At 45.5% G+C, this 26,305-nt stretch overlaps 1 long non-coding RNA gene across 1 annotated transcript; it reads right to left on the reverse strand.

Moving 5' to 3' along the window:
* Positions 1-3,153: 3,153 nt before the first annotated feature.
* LOC146401155 (uncharacterized) lies at positions 3,154-25,210 on the reverse strand. Its single transcript, XR_014809539.1, has 3 exons — positions 25,014-25,210; positions 5,206-8,746; positions 3,154-3,684 (listed from the first exon to the last, which is right to left on the reverse strand). It is a non-coding gene; the product is annotated as an uncharacterized LOC146401155 (long non-coding RNA).
* Between the last annotated feature and the right edge of the window lie 1,095 nt (positions 25,211-26,305).

The following is a 26,305-nucleotide window of genomic DNA, read 5'->3' on the forward strand; positions in this document are numbered from 1 at the left end:
TCACACTGTTATATAAAAGGTATGTGGCTTCAGAATCAGACAGCCCAAAGTAAGAAGTCACGCCATTGGGTCGATCTGTTCTTTGGGTCCTTTAGGCTGCATGAGTCTCAATTGGCTCATCTCTGACATGAGCCCACAGTGACCACAGAGTCGTGAAGGAGCGGAAATGAACACGGCCCACTTCTGTGAGCCTTTCCCCATCATTGCAACTTCATACAAAGATTCCAGAACCTGCCTGGCCGTCCCCTCTGACCTCTGAGTTGACACCGCCTGGTGCTCTGAACGGTATCCACGAGCTGGGATGGCAGTGGCCTTCACTGACCAGTCTGGTTTGGAGGCCAGCCTTTGGCAGAGTTGGGGGGTGAAGTCCTCCCCATGTGTCAAAGCCTTTCACATATGAATTCACTCCAGCCGCACCACCTCCATGTCCAGTGGGATGGACGTGTGATCTCCTTGGGCAGGGGGCTCACTGAGGCAGAGGGATGGAGGAAATGACCTGCCCCCATTCACCCCCAATTCCGGTGACAGATGTCTCATCTGCTGCGCTGGGGCTCTGTCCCCACCCTGCCACCTCCATTCTCTTGGAGGAGAGCCCATCTACCATACATATGATTCCTAACTTGCTCCGCTGGGTGTGAGATCTGCCAGAGAAGATATGACAAGGAGAGCTCTTTTGTCACCAAGCACTGGCCAGGGTGGGGAGGTTGGAAAAGAAACTTCAGAGGAAGTCGGTGTGGGCAGAGCACCAGCCCCCGACCCCCGCCCCGTGCCTTGCATGCAAAGACTTGCACGGAAACAGATTCGCTTCTCAAACTGATGAACTGGCAGCTGGACACACAGCTGCTGGGTGTGCCCACCATCGGTGAAAACCATGTGTGACACGTCCGCGAGGGATAAACCACGGAAACCAATGCTAAGTAAGACCTTCTTTGTCCCTCGGCCCTCGGGGGACCTAACGATGCACGACAGGATATAATTAGACCGAGGGAGGTCAAGAACGAGTGCAAAGTTATCATTTCAGAAGCGAGGGCAAAGCTGCCTGCCTCCCCTCAATTTCAGGGGGAAAAAAAGAACTATTATTCCAGAAAATAGTGAACAAAGGCAAAACAGAAGGGGACAAAATTCTCACTGAACCTGCTCCTGGATACTTCCATTTTAAGATTCATTTCAGTGAAACAAAAAGGAAGAGAAACATTAGTATCTCTTTCATGAACTGTATGAAATAGATGCATAAAAGGAGGGTGAAGAAAGAATCCCCACCACGTTCTCACCAAAGAATCTGTAAGAAGGAAATCTGTGGCTTTTAACAATCTCAAAATATTGAATAAAAGATTTAAAACAGTTGCTACAACAGCTTTGTCTCGAATGAAATTTTTTTAACTTGAACCTACCCGATTTGTTAAAAACCCTGAATTTATAGAAAACAGACAAAATGGTGAATAACAAAGTGATTGGCTGAGTATGTAGCAAACGAACCTCCTCAAATCCTAACTGCTGTCTGTGCCATCTCACGGCTGATCCTGATGGCCAGGGTCACAGGTGTTTAAGTCGTTATCCAGACGGACAATTAAGACAGTGGACATGGGCAGATGCTCCCCATGCCCACGCATCACACAAATGTGAGGCTCTGCCTCGTCCGTAAAATCAACCCTTCCTTTTTTCTCAATCCTGAAAGCAATACAGGCGCGCTGCCAAAAACTGACAAAACAGGGAAAATCATAAAGCAGAGACAATTAAAAGAGTCATTCATTTCACATTCCACAGATAGTCATTCTTAAAAGTGGGGAATGCCTTTCCATACTTTTCTGGTTGTAATGTCACTAAAATTAAGAAATAAGATTTAAATATAAATCATACATGAATGTTAATAAGAAGGAGTAAATACGTGCCAACGCTGCAATAGGACTGAATTTTATTTCATTACGTCTCTATCATAATTTGCCTTATCAGTTCTTCTATTATTAGTCATGTCAATCATTCTGAATTTTTTCAGTTATAAAACAAAGGTTTTTTTTAATTAATTTATTTATTTTTTATTTTATTTTATTTTTATTTTTTTGGTTTTTAGGGCTGTACCTGTGGCATATGGAGGTTCCCAGGCTAGGGGTTGAATCAGAGCTACAGCTGCCAGCCGACACCACAGCCACAGCAACGTGGGATCTGAGCTGCATCGGCAACCTATACCACAGCTTACAGCAGTGCCAGATCCTCAACCTACTGAGTGAAGCCAGGGTTCGAACATGAGTCCTCGTGGATGCTGATCAGCTTCATTTCTGCTGCACCACGACGGGAACTCCCAAGAAGTGCTCTCTAAGATGTTAAAATTAAATTTAGTCTCCTGACCATAACTGAAAAGAAGAACACAAATAAAACAACCAAATTCCGTGCCCCACGCTTCTACAAACAGTCCATGTTACTTTAGGCCCCAGGACCTTTGCATGTACAAGGCCCTCCCTCTGAAACCTCCCTCCCTTCTGTTCATCTGCCTGTAGACCCCTGGCTTCTGGTGGAAGGTGCTTAACCCCTCAGTCCCTTCTGGGAGAGATAACGTCCACTTCATTCTCAGGAGGGAGTGACCCGGGGGCATAATTCCATATCTCTTTCCCTCCTGGCTCAGGGCTCCCAAGAGGTGTATCATAAAAGAATATGGCGTAAACGGTGCCAGAACATTCAAGAGCCCATCCTTCCCAGTGGACAGAGTTAATGCAAAAGCCTCATGCTTTCCCGGGACTTCCCTCTCCTGGACTTTGCTTTACCTCATCTGGGGGAGGCTGGCCTTGGTCAGACTTCTGTCCAGGGAAGTACTGCCTCTTCAAACTCGGCCACCCTCTGGCTGGAACCCGCCGTCTTCACGTGGAGAGGACTGGCCAGTCTGGGAAGCGGGGGTGTCCAAGTTTCATTCTTCAAACTAGCTTAGTGGGTTAGAAAGTCGCAAGTGGACATTTCAACACCCATCTGACGTCTACAGATAGAAATGTAAGTACATCTCGGCGTTCAGAACTGGTTCCCAGAACCACATCTCTCACAATAGAATTAACCTTTTACAGGCATATTTTATAGCAGTCAACACACGGAATCACAATTATTTATTTCTAGGAGCACACCCCCCTGGGTCTACAACATCCTAGGGGCAGAAATCCTATCTTTGTTATCTTTTTATTTCCAGCACCTAGCTTAGTACCTGGCAAATAGGAGCCCCTTAGTAAAACTTTGGTAAACAAACAAATGGCACATGGTCAGCAGTGTCCCATATTTTTTTCCCTTGGTTGTGCCTGTGGCATGCGGAAGTTCCCAGGGAAGGGATCGAGCCCTCACCATAGCAGTGACCCAAGTCACTGCAGCGCCAATGCTGGGTCCTTAACCTTCTATGCCACATGGGAACTCCCAGTGTCACATTTAAACAAGCAGACTAATTTTCATACAAATAGGTTAGGTCCTCTAGAAATATTAGATTATAATCACAAGAAGTCCCTAAAACTTTAATCCTCACATTTTTGCATGTTTCAGAATCTTCAAGAGCACAAAACATGGAGTTCGCATTGTGGCTCAGTGGGTTAAGAACCTGACTAGTATCCATGAGGATGCAGGTTTGGTCCCTGGCCTTGCTCAGTAGGTTAAGAATCTGGCATTGGGAGTTCCCATCGTGGCTCAGCAGTAAGGAATGCAGCTAGTATCCATGAGGACCTGAGTTCGATCCCTGGCCCTGCTCAGTGGGTTAAGGATCCGGCGTTGCTGTGAGCTGTGGTGTAGCTCATAGACGAAGCTTGTATTCCTCACTGCTGTGGCTGTGGTGTAGGCCAGCAGCTGCAGTTTCAATCCAACCCCTAGCCTGGGAATTTCCATATGCAGCAGATGCAGCCCTAAAAAGACAAAAAAAAAAAAAAAATCCAGCATTGCTGCAAGGTGTGGCATGGGTTGCAGATGCAGTTTAGATCTGGTGTTGCCATGGCTGTGGCATTGTCCAACTGTAGTTCCAATTTAACCCCTAGCCTGGGAACTTACATATGCTGCAGGTATGGACATTATATACATATAAAACAGTGGCTGGCCCACTCCCAGAGTATCAGATTGGTAGTCTGACTCCAGGATTGGCAGTTCTCACAAGCTCCCAAGTGATAGCAAGGCTGCTGACCTGGGGGCCGCACCCTGAGAACACCTGTCCTAGGAAAACATTTTCCAAACCTACTGTCCTGAGCATCAGCTCTGGTGTTCCCACATACGGCTCTGGTACCCAACCAGAAAGATGGACACAGGAGTCAAACGTTTCAGACAAGATTCTACTTGTACTGAATCCATCCATAGACAATTGAAATCATTGGGTTTGAGCCACATTCACAAGCACACTTTGGAATGAGGTGTAAAAAATAATTTCCTGGCCACTTTGTCGGTGACCCGGCTGAATTACTGAGTAGCTAAAGCAATTTTCTGGAAAAATCTGCCCTGAGATACCTTAGTTGCCCTCTTTATGATTTTGGCTACGCTTTGCGATTTATTTTATTTTATTTTATATTATTTTATTTTATTTTATTATTTTATTCTATCTTATTTTATCTTATTTTTAAGGCCACACCCATGGCATATGGAAATTTCTTTCCTGGGCCAGAAATTGAATCTGAGCCCCAGCTGTGACCTCTGCCATAGCGTCAGCAATGCCAGATCCCTTAACCCACTGCACCAGGTCAGGAATTGAACCCATGCCTCTGCAGTATCCTGAGCCACTACAATAGAATTCTTAACCCACTGAGCCACAGCGGGAACTCTCTAAACATCACTGTTTAATTCCTGACTTTATCACATGCTACAGGACTCTGTTCTTCTAATTTGAATACAGAAAACCCCAAAACAGTGGTCTCTCAATCAACATATATTAATTAGGTATCAATTAAGTGAAAACCACCACGGAGGCCCCAACAGAGAGAAAAAGAAGCAAAATATTTAGTTGTCAACTAGAAGGATCTTATCAGCTGGTGGGGAAGGTAAGTAGATACATTTTCTTTTTTTTTTTTGTCTTTTTATGGCCGCACCCTCAGCATATGGAAGTTCCCAGGCTAGGGGTCGAATTGGAGCTGTAGCTGCAGCCTACACCACAGCCACGGCCCCACCAGATCTGAGCCATGTACGCAACCTACACCAGAGCTAACGGCAATGCCGGATCCTTAACCCACTGATCGAGGCCAGGGATCAAACCCAAGTCCTCATGGATACTAGTTGAGTGAGTTAGCACTGAGCCTTGAAGATCCCTGTAGATACTTTTTGTAAAAGATAGCTAAAAATAGCAAATGATAAGTGTCAAGGGATGCAGACCAGGGATGCTAACGTCCCTTGGAGGGAGAGGGGGAGGGTTATCCAAAGCTGGAAGAATTAAAGGGAAACTCTACGAAGGAGAAGGCTCTAGAGAACCATGTCTGAAGATAGATCTTAAGGACAGAATTATGCCCAGAATAAAATTCCAAAGAGATCGTGAGCCCCAAGCCCACCATCAAAGGAACGCCCTGCTGGTGGAAGTAGGAGATCTTGACTTCTATAAAAACAGCAAGAGCATCTTCGTCTATCAGCTTCTGGCTCTCTTCTGTGCATGACATTGCTCTGGAATGGTACAAACGTGATACCTCAGTGCCATCTGGCACTTGCTGGCTAAGAACAGCTCTGGTGCTAAAATGCAAAAAAAATGGCAGCAGCTAAAATAGCACAGAGAAAATGGTGGTGGCCTGTGTTACCGATGTGTCCCAGCCTGTAGAAATAGGAGCTGATAACCACTACACCTTACAGAAGCCACATCCATCGTGGTGCGACCCCAGGCTCTGGAACACCCTTCTCCACCAGGCGATAAAGTGGTCCTGTGATCGGTGCCTTTGGAAAAAGCAGTTAACGTGGACCTTAAACAAGCCCGTGACAAATAAAAGCGCTCCATTTATTTTCGGATCAGGCACGTGTGTGACCACCTACCCCTGAATTTGTTGAAGCAAACTCCAGCAGCACTGGTGCCCTGCAGGGGTTCCTTAGCTATTGAGAACTCCCTAAAGTCATTCTGAAAGATAAGTTTCTGTTCATCACGGAACATGGGACCACATCTGGGGTCAGAAATCAAACGTGTTGAGTATCTCTATGTCAGAGGTAGGATGCACCGAGAAAAATTATAACAGCTCTAGGACCCACGCTAATACCGCGAAGGATCAGCTGTGGATGAACAGAGCACTGAACAGGCTGGGTACTGCCTCGTTGCCTTCACGCTCTTATAAAATAATCTACCCACACCGACAGCTTTGACTAAGGGATGTGACCAGACCACTGTGTTTTTACCAATAAGCGCATCATCCAGGAAGCAGCTCTGTGGACAATAAAGGACAAGACTCAACCTTGGTCAGATTCTCTCCTGTAGGAACTGGATTCAGTACCCTGAGAGATTGGGTCAGTTACTACCAGGAACCCAGACCAAGTCAGGGAGCTTGAGGCTGATGGCCATGTGGAGCCATGAACAAGCAGAGGACCCAGTCTGTGCGTTCAGAAGGCTGAAGGAAGCTGGCCATGCAGCTGTCAGGTGACTTTCTGGTCCTTAGGGTACCCAGCCAACTCCTCATCAATACTTAGAAGGGGAGCTGAACCTGGCTGTTGAAGTCCTGAACCATGATGCAGAAGCTCTTTTCTGTACCTGCTCAATTTATGGAGCCTAACAGCTCCACCTGCTTGGTTTCAGAACTGGCTTGATTAAATGTTGCTGGAGCCAACCAAATGGGACCACACTGGCTCCCTGCCTTCAAATGGAGAGTTCCTTGGGATCTTGTGAGAAATCAGCCATCCTGTGGCTGTGGCATCAAAGCACTGATTTTTTGTAACCATGGACTTTTGCCCTTCCCTGTTACAATTGGAGAAATTTCCACGTAACACGACCATTCTACACCTTCAAAGTAGTCTCTGGAAACATCCGTCGTGCACTTAGGAATCCTCATGAATCTTGTGTAACACAACTTGGACAGAGCCCTTTGTGAAAGGGGACATGACCGGTGACCAATCCACTGCAACGGGGGCCATTTTCATCTTGTCCTCTAATGATTCAAGGAATTGGGTCTGAAATTCTCTAGATCTGTCTTCAGAAAAAAAATCTCCCTTGTTTATCTCCCTAAACTTCCCAACCCATTCGGGGCTGGCGCCATTTTGAATTCCTCCCCAGAATCCACTTGGTAAATGTTTATGTTTCGATGGACAGACTACAGCCTGAAGGTATTTTTGAAACATTACCTGATTTTTTTTCTGATATTTTCCCTCTTTGCGCCCTGCATCTCCTACTCCCACCCACTCCCCTCCCTCTAGTCAAGCTGATAGTCTCTTCTGGGTATGTGGCCTCAAGGAAAGGCAGAAGACAAATGATCCATGGGCTTAGCTCTTATTTCCTAAAGCCTCAACCAATTGAGATTATACCAAAAAAGCTCAATAGAGAAAGTGTTTCAGAAATTCCCATCGTGGCTCAGTGGTAATGAACCCTACTATCATCCATGAGGACACGGGTTCAATCCCTGGCCTCACTCGGTGAGTTAAGGATCCAGTGTTCCCGTGAGCTGTGGTGTAGGTTGCAGACATGGCTCAGTTCTGGCATTGCTGTGGCTCTGGTGTAGACAGGTGGCTGTAGCTCCAATTCAACCCCTAGCCTGGGAGCCTCCCTATGGTCTGGGTGTGGTCTTTAAAAAAAGAGAGAAAGAGAGAGGGTTTGGGGAGAGATGGAAGGTTTACAGGTCTCTCAAGAAAGGGAGGCCCCGTAAACCTCCAATGCAAGGCGCCAGAGAGAACTACACCTCAGAGGGAAACAGATCTGCCTTTCCTCTCTGGACACATACCCGCAGTAGAGATCTTTGAAGGCCTCAGCATTCGTGATGGGGTAGACTGGCTTCTCATACTCTGAGCGCCGCAATTCTTCTTGCAGCCCTAGGAAGGAGGAAGGATGCGGTAGCAACCAAGCTTCCATTTTATGCATCCTCATTAAAATAGTTTTAGGGTCAGAACTATATTCGTGGAAAGAGAATAAGTAAAAGAGATGGTACACTTTTTAAAACTGAGCCTTACACTTGCAATATCAGTGTTCTAAGCCTTGCAATCAAGTAGAAGCTTGATATCACCCTGGACTGATGTGTCCATGTGGCCTACAGACCCTCTGGAGCACGTGTCTTCTGGGTCCCAGAGACCCTGCTGGCAGGAACACCTGCCACATGAGTGAAGGACCAAGTTTCTGTTGGAAGTTGCTCATTTACTAGTATTTGTGGCACATGGTGTGGTGGTTGGTGAGACCAAGGTCTTCCAATGAGATTAATAATGTAGGTTAATCTCATTGAATGTAGGCTCTTTTTAACTGCTTATCAAGCATGTTTAAGAGAGGGTTTGCACTGCTGGGTTTTGTCTCAATTTCTTTCATTTGCTCACTTCCTTGTAATGCTTTCTTTCTTCCTTCTTCGCTGCCTCCTTCCTTCCTTTTTCTTTCTAAACAAGATCCTTTTCTTACCTCCAGAAATACCATGTCAAGCAGAAGGAATATACACGAGAGAGGAGGACTTTCAGCCATGAAATTCTTTTTCAAAACACCACCCTGGGGTGGGGAAGTGTCTGGTGCAAGGTGATGGCTTGGGCACATGAGAGTGCTGCCCTCCTTGCCAGAGAGTCCCCGAAAATGACCGTGCTGGGATGCAAAAAGAGAGAAATCCGTGGCCGTGAAGAAACTGCGAAGGAAGGTCTTTCATAGATGAAAAAGTTCAAAACACGTCTGGAATATGAAAGCAGATAGAAACGTGTTAGTGGATGAAACAGAGACGAGGAAGCCAAAACCCCAGTGTCAATGTGGTGACTTCAGGGGACTGGCTGTGTGTCACCCTCACAGAATGTGCTGAGTATCTAGGGGCTGGGTGAATGGCCCCCTTCCATGTAGAGCAACCAGGATTTTACCTCAGGGAGAGAAAGAAAAAAAAGAACTGGCTCAAGAGGGCTCTGTTTTGGAGTTCCCGTCGTGGCTCAGTGGTTAATGAATCCGACTAGGAACCATGAGGTTGCGGGTTCGATCCCTGGCCTTGCTCAGTGGGTTAGGGATCTGGTGTTGCCATGAGCTGTGGTGTAGGTTGCAGACGATTCGACCCTTAGCCTGGGAACCTCCATATGCCACGGGAGTGGCCCTAGCAAAGGCAAAAAGACAAACAAACAAACAAAAAAGAGGGCTCTGTTTTAGTGTGTGTGTTGGTCTCAAAACAGAGCTCTCCTTGTTCTGTGTTTGGTAGGAAGAGATGAAGCTGAATGTCCAGCCCAAGGCTGGTTCCCACATACCCATCCCAAAGCCAAACCAGCCCGTTCGTTAGTCCTGTGCATTTATATGCAAGGATTTCCTTGTCTGCCTTCTGATTCAGAAGAGAGGCCGATCTAAAAGGTATCAACTCAGACACAGAAGAGACCAATTACTGGTCAGTTATTACGTCACTCCTCCTCACTTGCGTAAACAGGATGCGCAAACACCATCACCCGTCATTTGAGGATAATCACCAAAAAGAACGAGAAAGGTCAAGTGTACAAACTCACGGGGACAGAAATAATTCAAGAACTAGAAGGGATTTTTTAAGTGCTTAATGAATAATTTCAAAGATATTTGAGAAGATACTGATTTCATAAAGATTGGTTCAACTGAAAAGGGAACAGCTAGAGAACAGGATTTTTTTTTTTCTTTTTTTGTCTTTTTGCCTTTTTCTAGGACCGCTCCCACGGCATATGGAGGTTCCTAGTTGGATTTGTTAACCACTGAGCAATCAAGGGAACTCCAAAAATTCTTACAAATTAAAAAGTAATACCTAACATGAAATTCAGGGAGTTCCCATTGTGGCTCAGTGGAATCAAACCTGACTAGTATCCATGAGGATGTGGGTTCGATCCCTGGCCTTGCTCAGTGAGTTAAGGATCTGGCATTGCCGTGAGCTGTGGTCTAGATCACAGACTCAGCTCGGATCCGGCATTGCTGTGGCTGTGGCGTAGGCTGGCGGCTGCAGCTCCGATTTTACCCTTGGCCTGGGAACTTCTATATGCTGTGGGTGTGGCCGTAAAAAAAAAAAAAAAGAAAGAAAAAAGAAAAGAAAAAAAAATTCAATAAAAAGGATGAAATATAAAGCCCACAAACTCCCCTAATGTTTAAAGTAAATGGTAAAGAAATAGCAAACTTGAGGATAAGATAAGATTTATAGAAGATTAAAAGGCAGAAGCCACAGACATCCACCAATTAGCTAAGGGACACTGCAGAGAGGAGGTTGCTGGTAGCTCAGTGGGTTAAGGATCTGCCATTGTCACTGTTGTGGCTCGGATTACTGCTGTGGTGTGGGTTTCATCATGGACCAGGAACTTGGCCATGGGCTTGGGAAAAAAAATTTTCAGAGGAAGGGAACAAAGAATACTGATGGGATATTTTTTGTCAAGGAGGAATAATAATATTTCCTCAAATTGAAGAAAGGTGTATTCTTACATTTGCTAAGTCTATTTACTACTAAGCAGGTTGAATGAAAATAACTACTCAGCTAGCAGCATATCCTTTTGAAATTTCAGAATACCAATCATAGAGATAAAACATCTTAAAAGCTTCCAAAGGAAAATTTAAGGAACCAACCGACTTTTCATTAGTCACATGAGATTCAGAAGATGATAAATCGAGGTTTTAAAAATTCTAAGAGGAAAAAAAAAAAAACACTTTGAACCCATAATTCTATACCCAGGCAAACTAGTAATGCAGTATGAGAATAAAATAAAAATATTTCCAGATGTACAAGAGTCCAATTTATATACTACCTTGTCTGAGGAAGTCTTCTGAGTATATTTCAGTAAAACCAGCAAGGAGACCAAAAAGAGGACGTGGAAGCTGGGACTGGTCTTTTTTATTTTTTTATTTTTTGGCTGCACCTGTGGCATTTGGAATTTCCCAGGCCAGGGATCAAACCTGGGCCACAGTCATGACCTGTGCCATAGCTGCAGCAACCCCGGATCCTTAGCCCATGGCGTCACATTGGAACTTCCGCAAGACCAGTCTTTAATCCAGGAGATCACGGAAGAGAAGCCCCAGGAGGATGAATGTTCAGAAGGTCTGGAAAACAGCAGGTCCAGAGTAGAGCTTTCTGGGAGGGACCTTATTGTGGGAACCATGGGGGATAAAGGGACTCATTTGATGTTATGGTGGAGACCTAAGGTGATCGTTTAAATAAGAAAAAGGAATTGCACTTAAAAGCACCTGATAAACATAAACAAACAAAAAAAAATTGGTCAGGGTCCAAAATAGAGGACAAGAAAAACATGATTTGGGTTTTGAATGACTGATAAGGTGTAAGAACAGAAAAAGCCATATGACCTTGGAGCCAGGACCATTCTGTTTCACGTGCCCAGGAAGCATGACATGAGACCTCCAGAGCAAGCAAGGTAGTCATTAGCTGTTTCCCTGTCTCTGGAGTCAACATTTATATAGTCTTAATAATGTCAATGCTGCTTGTCAGTTTTCCAGTTTTAGAATCTACGGAGAGACACAGCGCAGCAGATTTAATTACGATTGTAGAATAGAATTGAAATACTATCCATTTGGACAAAGTAAAAACACAGCTACGGCTGACAGAAGATAGGAAGGTCGAGGGTGATAAATGATCAAGGGTGGCTGTGGTCCTCTAAGCGCGGAACCAAGAGGTAGGATGGATGGCGGGGGGGCGGCAGTGGCTGGGGTGGGGGACCTACTGGTCAAAGGGTGCAAACGTTCACTTAGAAGATGAGTAAGTTGTGGGGACAGCATGGTGTTACAGTTAGTAATACTGTATTGTTTATTTGAAAGTTGCTAAGAGAGCAGATCTGAAATATTCTCCCCACTAAAAGAAATGGTAATTATGTAACATGATATTATAGTAGTTACCATTTTGCGATATGTAAGGGTATCAAATCAGCATGGGAGGCGTTCCCGTCATAGCTCAGCAGAAACAAATCTGACTAGTATCCTTGAGGACGCAGGTTTGATGCCTGGCCTTGCTCAGTGGGTTAAAGGATCTGGTGTTGCCACGAGCTATGGTATAGGTTGCAGACACGGCTCGGACTATGGTTGTGGTGTAGGCCCACAGCTATGGCTCTGATTGGACCCCTAGCCTGGGAACCTCCTTATGCTGAGGGTGCAACCCCAAAAAAGACCAAAAAAAAAAAAAATCAGCAAGTTGTAGATCTTAATCTTACACAGGGTAGTAAGTCAATTGTATCTCAATAAAGCAGTGGTAGAGAAAGCTTATGGAATAATAAAGAGATTTGGAGTTCCTGTTGTGGTGCAGCGGAAATGAATCTGACTAGGAACCATGAGGTTGCGGGTTCAATCCCTGGCCTCACTCAGTGGGTTAAGATCTGGCGTCTGGCGTCGCCGTGAGCTGTCAGTAGGTCGCAGATGAGGCTCGGATCTGGCATTGCTGTGGCTGTGGTGTAGGCCGGTGGCTGCAGCTCCGGTGAGACCCCTCATCTGGGAACCTCCATATGCTGCGGGTGCAGCCCTAAAAAGAAAAAAAATAAAAATAAAAAAATAAAGTGATTTATTACCAATATGTATGTTACAAAGATAACCAGCAGAAAAATTAAAAATTAAAATATAGGAATTCCCTTGTGGGTCAGTGGGCTAAGGATCCAGTGCTGTCACCAGCGGCTGGCGTAGCTGCTGTGGCACAGGTTTGATTCCTGACCTGGGAACTTCCACGTGCCACGGGTGTGGCCAAAAAAAACAAAAACAAAAACAGAGATATAATCGCCCAAAATTGAAAGGGAGGGAGAAAAGGAGGTAGGCCGTGCATAGCAGTAAGATAGATGCTCGTCTCCCATGGCGCTGCTCAATAACTTGATCAAAAGGACCAGTGGTCCTTTTTGCAAATGGCAGGACTCAGGACGGCTAGTTTCAAGAGGAAATCAATTCCTTGTAGGGGACCGGGTAGCTCAGAGAATCCCCTTGGGGCTCAGGGAAGTGGTTCAGGTTCTGTGCGATTCTGAGCCCAGTTACACTGCAGGAGCGGCACAGGGGTCCTGGCACTAAACCCATAGAGAAGGAAAAGCTATAAGGTTAGCTCTTTGCATGCAGGGAGAGGTTCTGTACAGGCTGCTCTCTGGAAATGCCCCACCCTACCCCGCCGCCCCTCCCAAGGACACTCAGTCCAGGATGGAAGGAGGTAAGTTGCAGCTGCTCCCAGGAGCTAGGAGACTCCTGTCACACCCGGCCACCCTCCACTCCCTTCTGCAGTCTCAGCCCACAGCCCAAGCCATCGAGTGTATCTGGTTAGCAGAGTCTATGCCACAAAATTGCTCCTTTCTAGAAGGGGCACTGGAGAATGAGTTTAGGCTTCTACCTGGGGGAAGGGGGACCCATGAGATGGCACATCCGCAGCTAGAGAAAGATGTTTCAGAGGACATTGAACCTCAGAAACCTGGCAAGTGGCCATTGCGCTCAAAGTGATGAATAAAGAAATCGAGTAATACGTGTGTTTAGAAACACAGCACCGATAAGCATAACATTTAGAAGAACTGGCATTTGTCTGCCGGAAAAGCAAAAAAAAAAGAGCCAGATAAGAGTGAGTCCCTCTGTACAGTGGGACTGGGGTGAGGAGAGGCGTGGCAAACGAGTCCAGCTTTTCAAATCCTGCATTTGATTTTATTTGACCCGTGCATGTGTTACTCGGATGAGGTCTTTAATTTATCATTTTGAAACTCCCTCTACACGTACTATATATAAAATAGATGACTACCAAGGACCTACCATATAGCACAGAGAGGCCTGCTGCATATTCTGTAATAACCCATAAGGGAAAAAAGAATGAATATATGTGTATATAAAACTGTTTCACTTTGCCGGAAACCCGAAGCTCATGCAACACTGTCCATCAACTCTACCCCAATACAATTTTAAAAAAACACACTCTAAAACACTTCAACCATGGTATAAATTCAAACGTAGCAAAAACCCTACCAGCCATAAATTCTGACTTAAAAAAAAAAAGGTAGGGTTTTTTTTTTTTTAATATTTAAATAGTGGCGAAAAGCAAGTGGGTATTGAACTTACTGGAAACCTTTTCTTTCCCCCTCAGTGCTGACTTTCTTTTGTTTCAGGAGAGGAACTTTTTAATAGCCTGTTGTCCTAAAGGAAAGATAGGTGAACATGCAGCCTCCTGGCAACTGGTGCTGAAGCTGGGAAGGTTCTTTTGTGACACAGCCGTTTCTTAAAATCGAGTGAGACCCTGAATTGCCAAGAACAGGACATGGAGCTCAGGAAGCTCTGCTCTGTGGAAAACTGCCTCCCCCTTTCAAAAGCAGTGAGGATTCCACTTCCTGCTTCCTGCTAGGTTTCCTAATATTCTCTCTAGAAACCAAGCTGATACTACTCGATTTTCCTTCCCTTTTTTTCTGTTTTGTTGTGCATAAGGGCTGTAGAAAAGCCATAGCTAGTTTTTGCTATGAGCCACAGCTTGCCAGGTACCTTTTCATTGTTCCTTTCTTTTATTCACTTATTACTGAGCACCTGCTACGTGGCAGGCAGTATGCTGAACCCTGGGAATAGACAGACCCCCTGCAAACCCTGCATTATGTAGGATAGCTCAGTGGTTCAGCCAAAGAACTTGGGAGGCAGACACAGATGGATTCAAAATCCCGCATCACCATTAACTAGTTGATTGACTTTTCAACCACTTACCTTACTCCTCTGTTCCTCAGCATCCTTGTTCTGAAATGGAAATGTTATTTATCTCAAGGGGCTGTTAGGAGGATTAAATGACATAGATGTAAACACTTGGTGCGTATTATTTCAAGGAGGGCAGTCAGCAGGACCAGGCAATTATGGCAGAGTTAGAGAGCAATAAGCACTGGAACAGGTTATGAAAGGAATCCACAGAGGCCACCTGTTCTTGCCTGGGTGTGTCAAAGAAGGCTCCCCAGAGGAAGTAAGATCTAAGATAAGGATAAATAAATGAGTAGGATTATTAAGCCAGAAAGGAGAGGAGAGGAGTGTTCCAGCGGGAGGGAACAAAGCCAAGAGAATTTTTTAAAGTATGACACTTTCAATTACCTTCAGCGCGGTTGAACTTGGAGCATAAGTTAAAGGTGAGCCAGAAAGGGAAGCGGGAACCGAGGCAGAGATCTGTAGACATTTTAAAGGTTGGTCTTTCTTCTCAGAGCAGTGGGAACTATGAAAGGGCATTCGACAGGGAGGATTTTGATCAGATCTGCTTGTAGAAATAGCACTCGGGCTGTGATGCGAAGCATGGGGAGGAAAGAGGAGAGGCTTGAGCCTAGGAGACCCATGAGAAGGCTTATATTGCTCTAGGAAAGAAATAATTGTGGTGGGTCCACAGTGGAGTCGTGGGAACACAAGGAGGGCGAAACCACAGATCTGGGCAGAAGGTTTATTGTGAGGGCAGAGACAGACCAAGGGGTTGGGGCTGATGCAATTGGGTGGTCATAGAAACATTCCCTGAGATACACCAGGCGGTCGGAGGAGCAGGTGTGGGGGTGAAAGCAATGATTTAACACCTAGCGGGCAGAAAAAGATGTGTCCAAAGCCCATAAAAGTTCTGGGCTGGGGACAAGGTGCATTTCTTATCAGAGACTTTTCTTTTCTTTGTTGGGAAAAGTTGATAGTAACTTCAGGGGCCTGGGACCAAGAGAAAATCGTCTGAATGCAGATCTTTCCCTGTTTGGTGAAGAATATCTTGATTGGTTCCCCTTTTAGTTAGATAAGTGTGGACCTCACTGTCTTATTACAGGGGTATAATAAGTCCTTTGTGTTTTAAATGTCTTTTAAAAGAAAGCTGCCTTTGTTATTCAACAGAGTATGTGCCTGGGTGGGAAGAGGATGTATTAGTCAGGATAAGCTAAGTTCTGCTGTGGTAACAAATTATGGGAACAATGCCCATGGCTTGTGAGAGCAAAGGTTCTATTTTGCTTTCTCTTTGTCTATTATGGGTCCACAGAGGCCTCTGCTCATGGCAGTCTCTCAAGTACCCACAACAACAGAGCAAGCACTTTACTAAACTTGTCGCTACCTTCCACAGGGAAGAGAGAGCTGTGGACAACCTAGGACCAGCAGCAACATGCTCTGGCCTAGAAGTGACCCACATCATGCCTGCTCACCAGTCATTGGTCCAGACTAGTCACACGGCTCTACTCAACCAGAAGATGCCAGAAAGCATAATCATAACATATGCCTGCAGGTGGAGAGCTGGAAATGTCTGGTAAATGACATTGATGACTACCACGCAGGGGACTACGAACCTGCAATCTATCTCAACCTAGGTATCATACGACCAGGCTAGACAGTGGGTGTGCAGGTGAGCCAATCCCTGACACTTCAAGACTTAAGGCTCAGTAGAGAAGGGTCATATTGTCTCTTTAAGGAGCATTGCCATAGGCAGCTGCCTTCACTCCAAGGTCTGCTGGAAGTGGGATCTCGTCAGCACCCATGGCAGCACCCCTGGCATCATGACCTGGACCCACCTGCCAGTCAACTTGCTCAGCACAGGCAACACCCCCCTCCATGTAGCTCCATCTTCCATGGAAGGCTCTATTGCCACCACATTCCTGATGGCCTCCTTTCCTCCCAAGGGAAGACTCAAATGGCTCTGTGTATCTGTGTGGCCCCACTGTCATCAAAGACACTTCAGTATCCAGCTGCTCTGGGCATTAGATGTCATCTTATGATATGAAGTCATAAATGCCAGGTCTCCTTCTACTCTTTTGTCCCTGGTGCCCTGCTGAAGTACCTGGGCAGGCAAATGGAATGGTTTTTAATCCTGCAGGCTTTGCCCAGTTTGGATGGGAGACCCTTTTCTTGATAGGAACCCTAGGAAGTAAGAAACCCACCCTCAAAGAGTCACTGCCATCAGGACAAGGTCTATGCAGTCACTAGGGGTCGCAGTAGAGCTGCTCCACACTTTACATCCAACTCACCAAATTCAGCCTCTGCTCAACAAGCAGTTTTCACCAAGGCCGCAAACCCAATATAGGACCAGGCTGGACTGGACCCTCCCTCAAGGAGGCCTGCTGGCTCTCTGAGACCCTTATAAAGAAAAAGGAGCTGAGACTGGGCTAGTGAAGTAGGGATCCATGATGGATGTGGTCTCTACTTTTTCTTCACCAACATGTGGTACCCAAGCATTAATATCTGGGGACCATCTGGGATAAACTGCGTAGTGGGCACTCCAATATACAGACGATAATTGATGTCATGGATACGAATGGGACTGCCAGCAATGGGTGTAGAAGAAGAGGATCCAGTACAGAAACTCAGTACCATCAACTTGCAGCTTTCTTTCTTTTTTTTTTTTTTTTTTTTTTTTTTTGGCTTTTTGCCTTTTCTAGGGCTGCTCCTGCGGCATATGGAGGTTCCCAGGCTAGGGGTCGAATCAGAGCTGTAGCTACCAGCCTACGCCAGAGCCACAGCAATGCGGGATCTGAGCCTTGTCTGTGACCTACACCACAGCTCACGGCAATGCCGGATCCTTAACCCACTAAGCAAGGCTAGGGACCAAACCCACAACCTCGTGGTTCCTAGTCGGATTCGGTAACCACTGCGCCACCACGGGAATTCCATCTTGCAACTTTCGATTGGGGGGGAGGAAGAAGATAAGACACCAGAGACTTAGAAGATGTGTCTGCAGAGGGAGAAGGAAATGCTCAAAGTGTAGTTCTTGGAAGCCAAAGAAGAAACATTTCCGGAAAGTGGGATTGGTTATGTTCCTGAGAAGCTACCCAAGACAACGACAGTGACCTAGGAACAGAGCTGGCACCATGACCTGAGCAGAGCCATTTCAATGGAAGGATGGGGATAGGAACCTACACGAAAGGTAGCAAGGAGATGAGAAAGGACAGACGGAAAGATATTGACCATCTTATGCATAACTTCAACCATCATATCAAGACTGTAAGCCAGGTATGGTTTCCTGACTTCAAAACGTAAGAAACAGAGAATAAATTGAGGTGGTCCAGCTTGCAGACAGCGGAGCTGAAATTTAAACACAAGCCCAAGTGGCAGAAGGCAAAGTCCTTTCCACACACCCCTGCCATCCCAAACATTCTTGTCACCTGTGGGTCCCTAACCCCACTAGCATGTCCCATGGCAAATACTGGAAAGGGGTCTTTGTCCTCCTGATAGAAACACACACTCAGCATGTGGGATGGAGATACAAGGCACACGCTTGTCTAGTAGTCAGACATGGAGTTAAATGAAGCCCGGAAAAAGCAGCAGCAGTTCCCATCTTCCCTTGGTGGCAAAGTGTGTGTTTGTTTTCACGCGCCCGGTTCACCAGCTCCGACTGCACATCCCAGAATTCATTGGACTCAGATACCCTTTGCTGGTGCAAAGATGCTGAACTGCCAAAAGCACGTTACAGAGTGTGCCTCTTTGAAGAACCAGCTTGAACTGATTGTTCTTCAGCTTTTCACATAAATTACAGAACATGAGGCCCGCAGCTTTGCCCAAAGTTGTCAACAGGTTTTAATTGTCTCTGCTTTTCCGTACACACAGATGGCTTCGCTAAGCTGCTCTGTAGACCTCTGCTGTCTCCACCAAGAAAAACCAGACACAACAAATGGAAATTCCTTTAAAAAGAAAAATTATGATAAAACAAAGTCCAAAGTAACTGTTGTTATCTTTTTTCTGGAAGATAAATGCTAGGCAAAGGAAAAATCGTAGAAGTGTCAGGACAGAGACAAAGTAAGAAAAACTGTAATGAAAATGTGAGTGTTTAAATAAAGCTGCAGAAACTACTAAGTAAGGAGAAGTATTTAGAAAAGACAGGCTAACCTTTTTAATAGCGGTATCTATAACAGGACCGCAAGTTCAAGTTTCTTTCTCCAAGTTCATTCAGAGAAGCTACGAGCGATTCAGCAATTCCGTTTATAGGAGTCAGTCCTTTAGAAATAATATGACAAGTGTATAGTTATGTTAAAATGTTACCTTACAGAAGTTCCCATCGTGGCTCAGTGGTTAACGAATCCAACTAGGAACTACGAGGTTGCGGGTTTGATCCCTGGCCTTGCTCAGTGGGTTAAGGATCCGGCGTTGCCGTGAGCTGTGGTGTAAGTTGCAGACGCAGCTCAGATCCCGCGTTGCTGTGGCTCTGGCGTCGGCCGGCAGCTACAGCTCTGATTAGACCCCTAGCCTGGGAACCTCCATATGCTGCGGGAGTGGCAGTAGGAAAGGCAAAAAGACAAAAAAAAAAGAGAAAAATATTACCTTACAGCCTTGTTTATAGTAGCAAACATTGGGGAGCAAGGTTTAGTTTACCTGCGTGATAAAACACCATGCATTTATTAAAGCTAATGGCACAGCCTCTAATTCATGATGTATGTGACTGATGCATTGAGGAAACTGCAATATCCTAACATGAGTCGGTCTTGGAGTTCCCGTTGTGGCCCATCCGGTTAAGGATTCAGTGTTGACGCAGCTGCAGCGTAGGTCCCAGCTGTGGCTCTGATTGAATCCCTGGCCTGGGAACTTCCATGTGCCGAGGGTGGGATTTAGAGGAAAAAAAAAAAAAAAGTCTGTCTGTATACACGGCATCTACGTCTGTGTTTTCCGTGCAGAGCAGGGAGTCTGATAGTACACTTGCCAAACTCTTAATGGTGGTATTTGGGTTTCAGCAATGGACTTTCGGATTATTTTCATTTTCTCCATTTTCCCACTCTCTCTTGTCCGGCTTTCTTACTCTTTAAGAAAACATTTTTTTTTTTTTTCTTTTTGGGACCACACCTGCAGCATATGGAAGTTTCCAGGCTAGGGGTCGAATCAGAGCTGCCTCTGCCACCTACACCACAGTTCACAGCAATGCCGGATCCTTAACCCACTGAGCGAGGCCAGGGATTGAACCTGCAACCTCATGGTTCCTAGTTGAATTTGTTAACCACTGAGCCACGACGGGAACTCCAGCATTTTACATTCTGATTGGCATCTTGAAACTCCGCAGAGACTGCACTCGTATTGTATTCCCACCAGCCATGTGGAAACAGTCTGCTTCTCTACTTTCCAGCCAATGCAGCTGTTATTGACGTCATAGGTAACAATATAATGATGCGGCATTAGAGTTTTAATTGCTATTTCCCTTATTATAAATAAGGTTGAATGCCTTTTTGTTTGTATGAGAATTATTTCTATTGCCTTTACTGTGAATTGTCTTTTCACCTCTGTTGCCCGTTTTCCTGTTGGGTTGTTAGTTTTCCTATTGGTTTGACTTTATCAGTCTTTCCTTTCCAGTTTTATCCATTCTTAGGAAGGATTTCCCTATTTAAATTTTAAAAATTGGAGTTCCCCTGGTGGCGAGTGGAAACCAACCCAACTAGGAACCATGCGGTTTCGGGTTCAATCCCTGGCCTCTCTCAGTGGGTTAAGGATCTGGCACTGCTGTGGCTGTGGTGTAGACCAGCAGCTGTAGCTCTGATTAGACCCCCTCGCCTGGGAACCCCCATATGCTGCAGGTGTGGCCCTGCAAAAAATAAATAAATAAACAAAGTTTAAAAGTTTTATGTATTTTTCTAATGCATTTAATTCCCTTTTCTTTAACATCTGAATTTTGATCATTCCGTAGAATTCTGTGTATATAATACATAGGATGGGAATCTATTTTTTCACCAGATAATTATCAAGAGGATCCATTAGCTCTATAGTCCCTATTTTCTCCTTCCATGTCCTGTATATATTTGCACTGTTAAGTACGGATGTAGGACTTCCTAATTCCGTTTGATTTATCCATTTTTCTGTCTCTGTCTTTGTTTTGTTTTTTTTTTTTTTTTTTTTTTGCTCTTAGGGCCACACCCACAGCCTGTGGAGGTTCCCAGGCCAGGGGTCCAATCAGAGCTACAGTTGCTGGCCTATGCCACAGCCAGAGCAACATCAGATCCGAGCCGCATCTGCAGCTCACCACAACACCGGATCCTTAAACCACTGAACAAAGCCAGGAATTGAACCCGCAACCTTGCGGTTCCTAGTCGGATTCCATTCCGCTGTACCACGATGGGAACTCCATATCTCTTTCTGTCTTTTAATGATCCTGGCCATTCTTTTTTTTTTTTTTTTTTTTTTTGTCTTTTTTTTGCTATTTCTTGGGCCGCTCCCACGGCATATGGAGGTTCCCAGGCTAGGGGTTGAATCAGAGCTGCAGCCACCGGCCTATGCCAGAGCCACAGCAACGCAGGATCTGAGCCGCATCTGCAACCTACACCACAGCTCACGGCAACGCCGGATCGTTAACCCACTGAGCAAGGGCAAGGACCAAACCCACAACCTCATGGTTCCTAGTCGGATTCGTTAACCACTGTGCCGTGACGGGAACTCGTATCCTGGCCATTCTTACTTCGATTTTTTTTCCCCCATGATGCTTACAATCGATTTATCAGGTTAAAAGATTGCCTTGCGTTTATGGCTTAATTTGAGGAGAACTTTATGAAATTGAGTCATTCCACCCATCCACAGACCACAGTCCTCTCCAGTAGAGATCTTCATCAAGGGAAGATAAACAAAAATCAGTCTCTATGTGCCAGGGATGTCAGAATCCTAATACAAAGTTTTATTCAGGTCCATTTATTTGATTGACACAGAAATCTTGCTTTGCCCTTAGACGCTCAATTTCCATTTTTGTAGAAAAGGATTCTCAATAACTTGAGTAAAGTGTTTTCGAATGTCACATTTGCACACCAAGGGCAGAACCAAGACTACGTGAGTCACCCACACATGGACTGCATCTATTTAATAATGCATTAATCTCCAAATGCTCTAAAATTAGACATGCTTGCCCAACCCAAAACACAGCTTCATTCCATTCTCTCATCCCAATACTGCATGATGCATCGCTCAACAAGAAAACATCTAAAATTATCTCATTTGGAATCTCTTAAGAAAATAAGCGTTATCTATTAGCATTTGACAATTAACTTAGAAAGTAACAAATTTCTTTGAAAACCAATGGCCTCAGCAATGTTTATTACTGACTATGCTCATTACGTAATTGTTTAATTTGCTAGTGTAGTCTATAATCCACTGCCCTCAACTTCCTAGAAAAGAAGGAGATTGCCCACTGATTATTGACTGATTTTCCTAAAGTGACTCAGAGAGTCCAATCAATGAGCGGAGAGTAAAAGAAGGAACTTAGGGTATGTTCACAGGAGGGAACTAGCTTACCCAGGGCTGTTCCAATAAAACGCTGTTCCTAAAGCAGGGTCTGCTCGCTCTGGGCTCATTTTTAAGCAGCTGCTTGTTCATTTGCCAATTCTTTCCCTTCCACGGTCAGTTTTTGATCTGCAGAACCTGTGATTATTGGGTACTGAGGGCCAAGTGTAAGGGGCTTGAGTATCCCCAGAGGCTGGTACCCACAGAGGTTGGTATCCGTGGGGGTCCTCAAACCAGTCCCCGTGGATATGGAGGGATGACTGTGCGTCGTTCTAAGGTGGACCTGAAACCAACTAATTTGAGCCCAGCAATTGTTCTCGTGGTCTCACTGCTAATGCACAGTTTGATATGGCAGAAAAACAAAAACAAAAACAAAAACAGATGGACTTGACTAGAGACAATAATCCATTCACTCCGAAGCCTGCCCCTGAACTCTTTGACCTTGAACAAGTTATCGAAGTAAGTGTTTCTGACACTGTGGCCCTTGGACCACCTGCACCAGAATCTCCTGGGTGTTTGTTTAAAATGTACATTCCTGCACATTCCTGGGCCTTATCCTGAATGTACTGAACTGGAAACTGTGGGCTGGTCAAGTCATCATCATAATTTGCAAACTTCCCAAACTTGTATAAACTTCTTATGCATGCAAATGGCTCCCATCTTATTTGCTGATCTATCAAATGACACACGACCGACCTCTTTCATGGGGCAGTTTTGAAGGTTTCAGGTAATTAGGTACACAGAGCACCTGGCACACAGAAATGGTTCAACACCGTTCGTTTCCGTCCTCTCCTCTTCTCTTCTACCAAAGAGTAAGGAAAGACGGAGACAAATAGAGCATGCTACTTTAAAGTTTTATGTTGTTCCTTGCTAGGAGTGGAGGAAACCACTATTCTCTCCCTAGAACAAAATAAATCTTAGTTACCTAAAACTCATGCTCACCGTTTTTCCATGAAAAGCATCTAATGGACGTTATGGGTCTAAACATAACAGATGGCCACATAATTCTGAAATACTGATAGGCAGCCGTCCGCCACAATAGGTATGCCTGTTATCAATTGATTGCCTCTTAGCTCTAAATTCATACTTCATTACCTGCTCTGGGGAAATGGCTATGGGCCCCTTAAATAGTTTCTCCTCGCCAGATGACATGATGCTAAGCTTTGTCAGCAGAGGGCATTGGAGAGATTACAGGAGGAGAGGATGCTGCCATGTAAAAGCAAGATCTAACTGAAAACACTCCCGTTTTCTCCTTGCTAACATTTCTATCGCTGAGCTGTAAGACACCATCACCCACTGGCAGTCCGCCCATCTTAATTACAGGCCACGTACGTAGGTCGGAGTGCCAGCCTTGCAAATCCAAAACCATAGAGCAACAGCAAATGTCACATTGCATAGCAGAGCAGGAAACAACGGAATTCAAAACAAATATTTGCTAATGATATTTTCTTATATTTCAATAAACACCAAAAACAAACAAACCAAAAAAAACGTCGAAAACAAAAAGAAAACTGACTGAAAAAAAAGCATGTTTTCCTCTTCGACGCCAACCTAAAATTCATTAGCGCACCATTCCCCATTGGCCATATGGAAACCAGAAATGCTGATAATTGCTATCACATAGCAGCATCCAACCTAATCCTTCAAGATAACCATGCATTTGAATAAGTGCAGAAAATTTCTACTTGCATTTGTGCTTGCTTTCCCGTTTTTGGAAGAGTTACGATTAGATCAATTCTGTCGGCACTGACTCTGTGAACGCAACCCCTCCTGGGCAGCTTTAGAGCTTATGTCCCACTTCTCACTTTTCTCTGTAAAAAGGTGTCCCAGTGGGAAGCAACCAAGAAAACAATTTCTTTTTTCCTTCCCCAAGAATCTTTAAAAGTCGCGTAAGAAAAATGAAATGACCCACCATGGCTCCCCGGAGGAATCTAAGAAACAGGGACGATTCATGAGGGCTTCTTAATTGCATGAGTTTTCGCTTTATATTCACAATCTGCACCAATGTCAGAACCCACAGTTTGGAAGACTCGGAAGCTGAGCTCTGCTTACACTTCCGAGGAGCCGGCTCTTGGCATCAGGCACCCCCCTACTCCACCCCCGACTCCCCAGAGGCATTGCCCACAGCCCCGTGGGACATACTCTTCCATCCTTCCTGGTTCAAGCTGCACAAAAGGTTTTCCACGCCCCAGCCATTTGACTTAATAGCCCGGAACAGGGATCCAAGTCAACACTGGTTGAAGGTCAAAGGCAGGACAGAGTACGTTCCATCCCTGTTTCCCTGGGCGACGTTCACCACAAAAGACTCCCTTGCCCTGCGGAAGGAATCCGCTCAAGCACGCCCTGTTGCTGAGCACACTCTGCAGACACCCCGGTCAATTACTAGTCCCTCAGCCTTGACAGAGCCGCTGTTGTCTGAAGGTCTGTTGCCACCTGCCCCCACATGCTTCAGTTGAAACCCTAACCTCTGTGTAATGGTATTAGGAGGTGGGGTCTTGGGGGGGGGAGTGATGAGGTCATGAGGGTGGAGCTCTAGTGCTTGTACCCAAGAGGCTCGGGGGAGATGCCTTTGACCTTCTGCTGTGCGAAGGCACCACGAGAAGTCCAAGACCAGAGGAGAGCCTCATCCAACCATGCTGGCACCCTGATCTCAGACGCTCAGCCTCCAGAACTATGAGCAGTCAGTTTCTGCTGTTTACAAGCTACCCAGGCTGTGGCGTTTTGTTAGAGCAGCCGGATCTGACTAAGACAGAGCACATAATAGGGAAGAAGGGGGAGAAAGATGGTGGAGCATTTATAATCTAGGGCAGCAAATTACAGAACAAGTCATACTTGCCCTCTTGTTACCATATAAATTCCTTACTGAAGATTGCGGGAGGAGTTCCCACGGTGGCTTAGCAGTAACAAATCCGATGAGTATCCATGAGGACATGGGTTCGATCCCTGGCTCTGCTGAGTGGGTTAAGGATCCGGTGTTGCTGTGAACTGTGGTGTAGTTTGCAGATGCAGCTCAGATCCTGCGTTGCTGTGGCTGTGGCGTAGGACAGCAGCTGCAGCTCTGATTCAACCCCTAGCCTGGGAATTTCCATATGCTGGGGGTGTGGCCCTAAAATGCAAAAAAAAAAAAAAATTAATTTTAAAAAACCATGGGAGCAGAGAAAAGAGAGAGAGGAAAAGCAAAAGGAGAGACTGCGACAGCTGGGAGGAGTGACATGGGCAAGTCGCTCTCCGAGAATTAATCACATTGGCCCAGAGGCCAGTGGCTGGGAAACGCCAAGACTAAATATGTATTTTTAAGAAAAAACACACAAACTTCCATATAGTTCAATCTTTTGCTTGACAGAGAAATGAAACACGCGCCCAGGTCTGGCCCATCGTGCTGCTGAGGGAACAGACTGAGCAAGGAGAACGATGGTGATCTAGCTCCATGCTCCAGGCTCGGAGTTCGATTACACATGTGGTCACAAGAGTCCGGCATTTAGCTCAAATTCCCTCTTCTTTGTTCCCTTCTTGGATCTTAATCCAAAAGTTCTCCCGGCCTTTCAGGAAAAGAAAAATCAGCACCAAGAGCCGTTTGACAGTTAGGGTTGGCTATTTTCAGTGCTATTGTTATGACAACTCTGACTTCCAAAAGGATTATTAAGGAAAAAAAAAAAAAAAAGGCCATCTCTTTGAAATCCACATCAAGTTGTTAAGGCAACAAGACTGAGATTAAATCTAGAAACATTCGATCCGCCGCCCCCTCCCTCCAGCCGATTCCCTCTCCTCCGTGTTCTTGTTGGTCTTGCCAACTAACTGAAATCATCGCCCCATCTCTGCCACCTCGTTCCAGCAATCCAAGAGAAGGGGGGGTTGATGGATGGGCTCTTACGGGCGTCCGTGCGTAGGTAGGTTATATCAGTATGTCTGTGGGTTTGTGAGCAATTCTGGAAACGGTTCATCCCATTTCCCCTTAAATTCTGTTTGTCAGATTTAACCAAAGAGGCAGCGATCCTTGATCCCCGTGAAGAAAGGGCATCGCAGAAACCCCGGTGGCACGTGTTGGATGTTGGGAAGCACAGATCGGAGGAAGGGCGGCCCCAAAGAAAGAGACAGCGCTTACAAAAGCCCAGAGGTAGGGAATTACAGGGTTTCTGGAGAGTTAGCTAGAACCTA

The sequence above is a fragment of the Sus scrofa genome, chromosome 7, assembly GCF_054392235.1.
Source record: "Sus scrofa isolate SSC_HxYL_T2T_F1_AM1 chromosome 7, Sscrofa_HxYL_maternal_Yorkshire_Landrace_v2.0, whole genome shotgun sequence".
NCBI classification, from domain to species: domain Eukaryota; kingdom Metazoa; phylum Chordata; class Mammalia; order Artiodactyla; family Suidae; genus Sus; species Sus scrofa.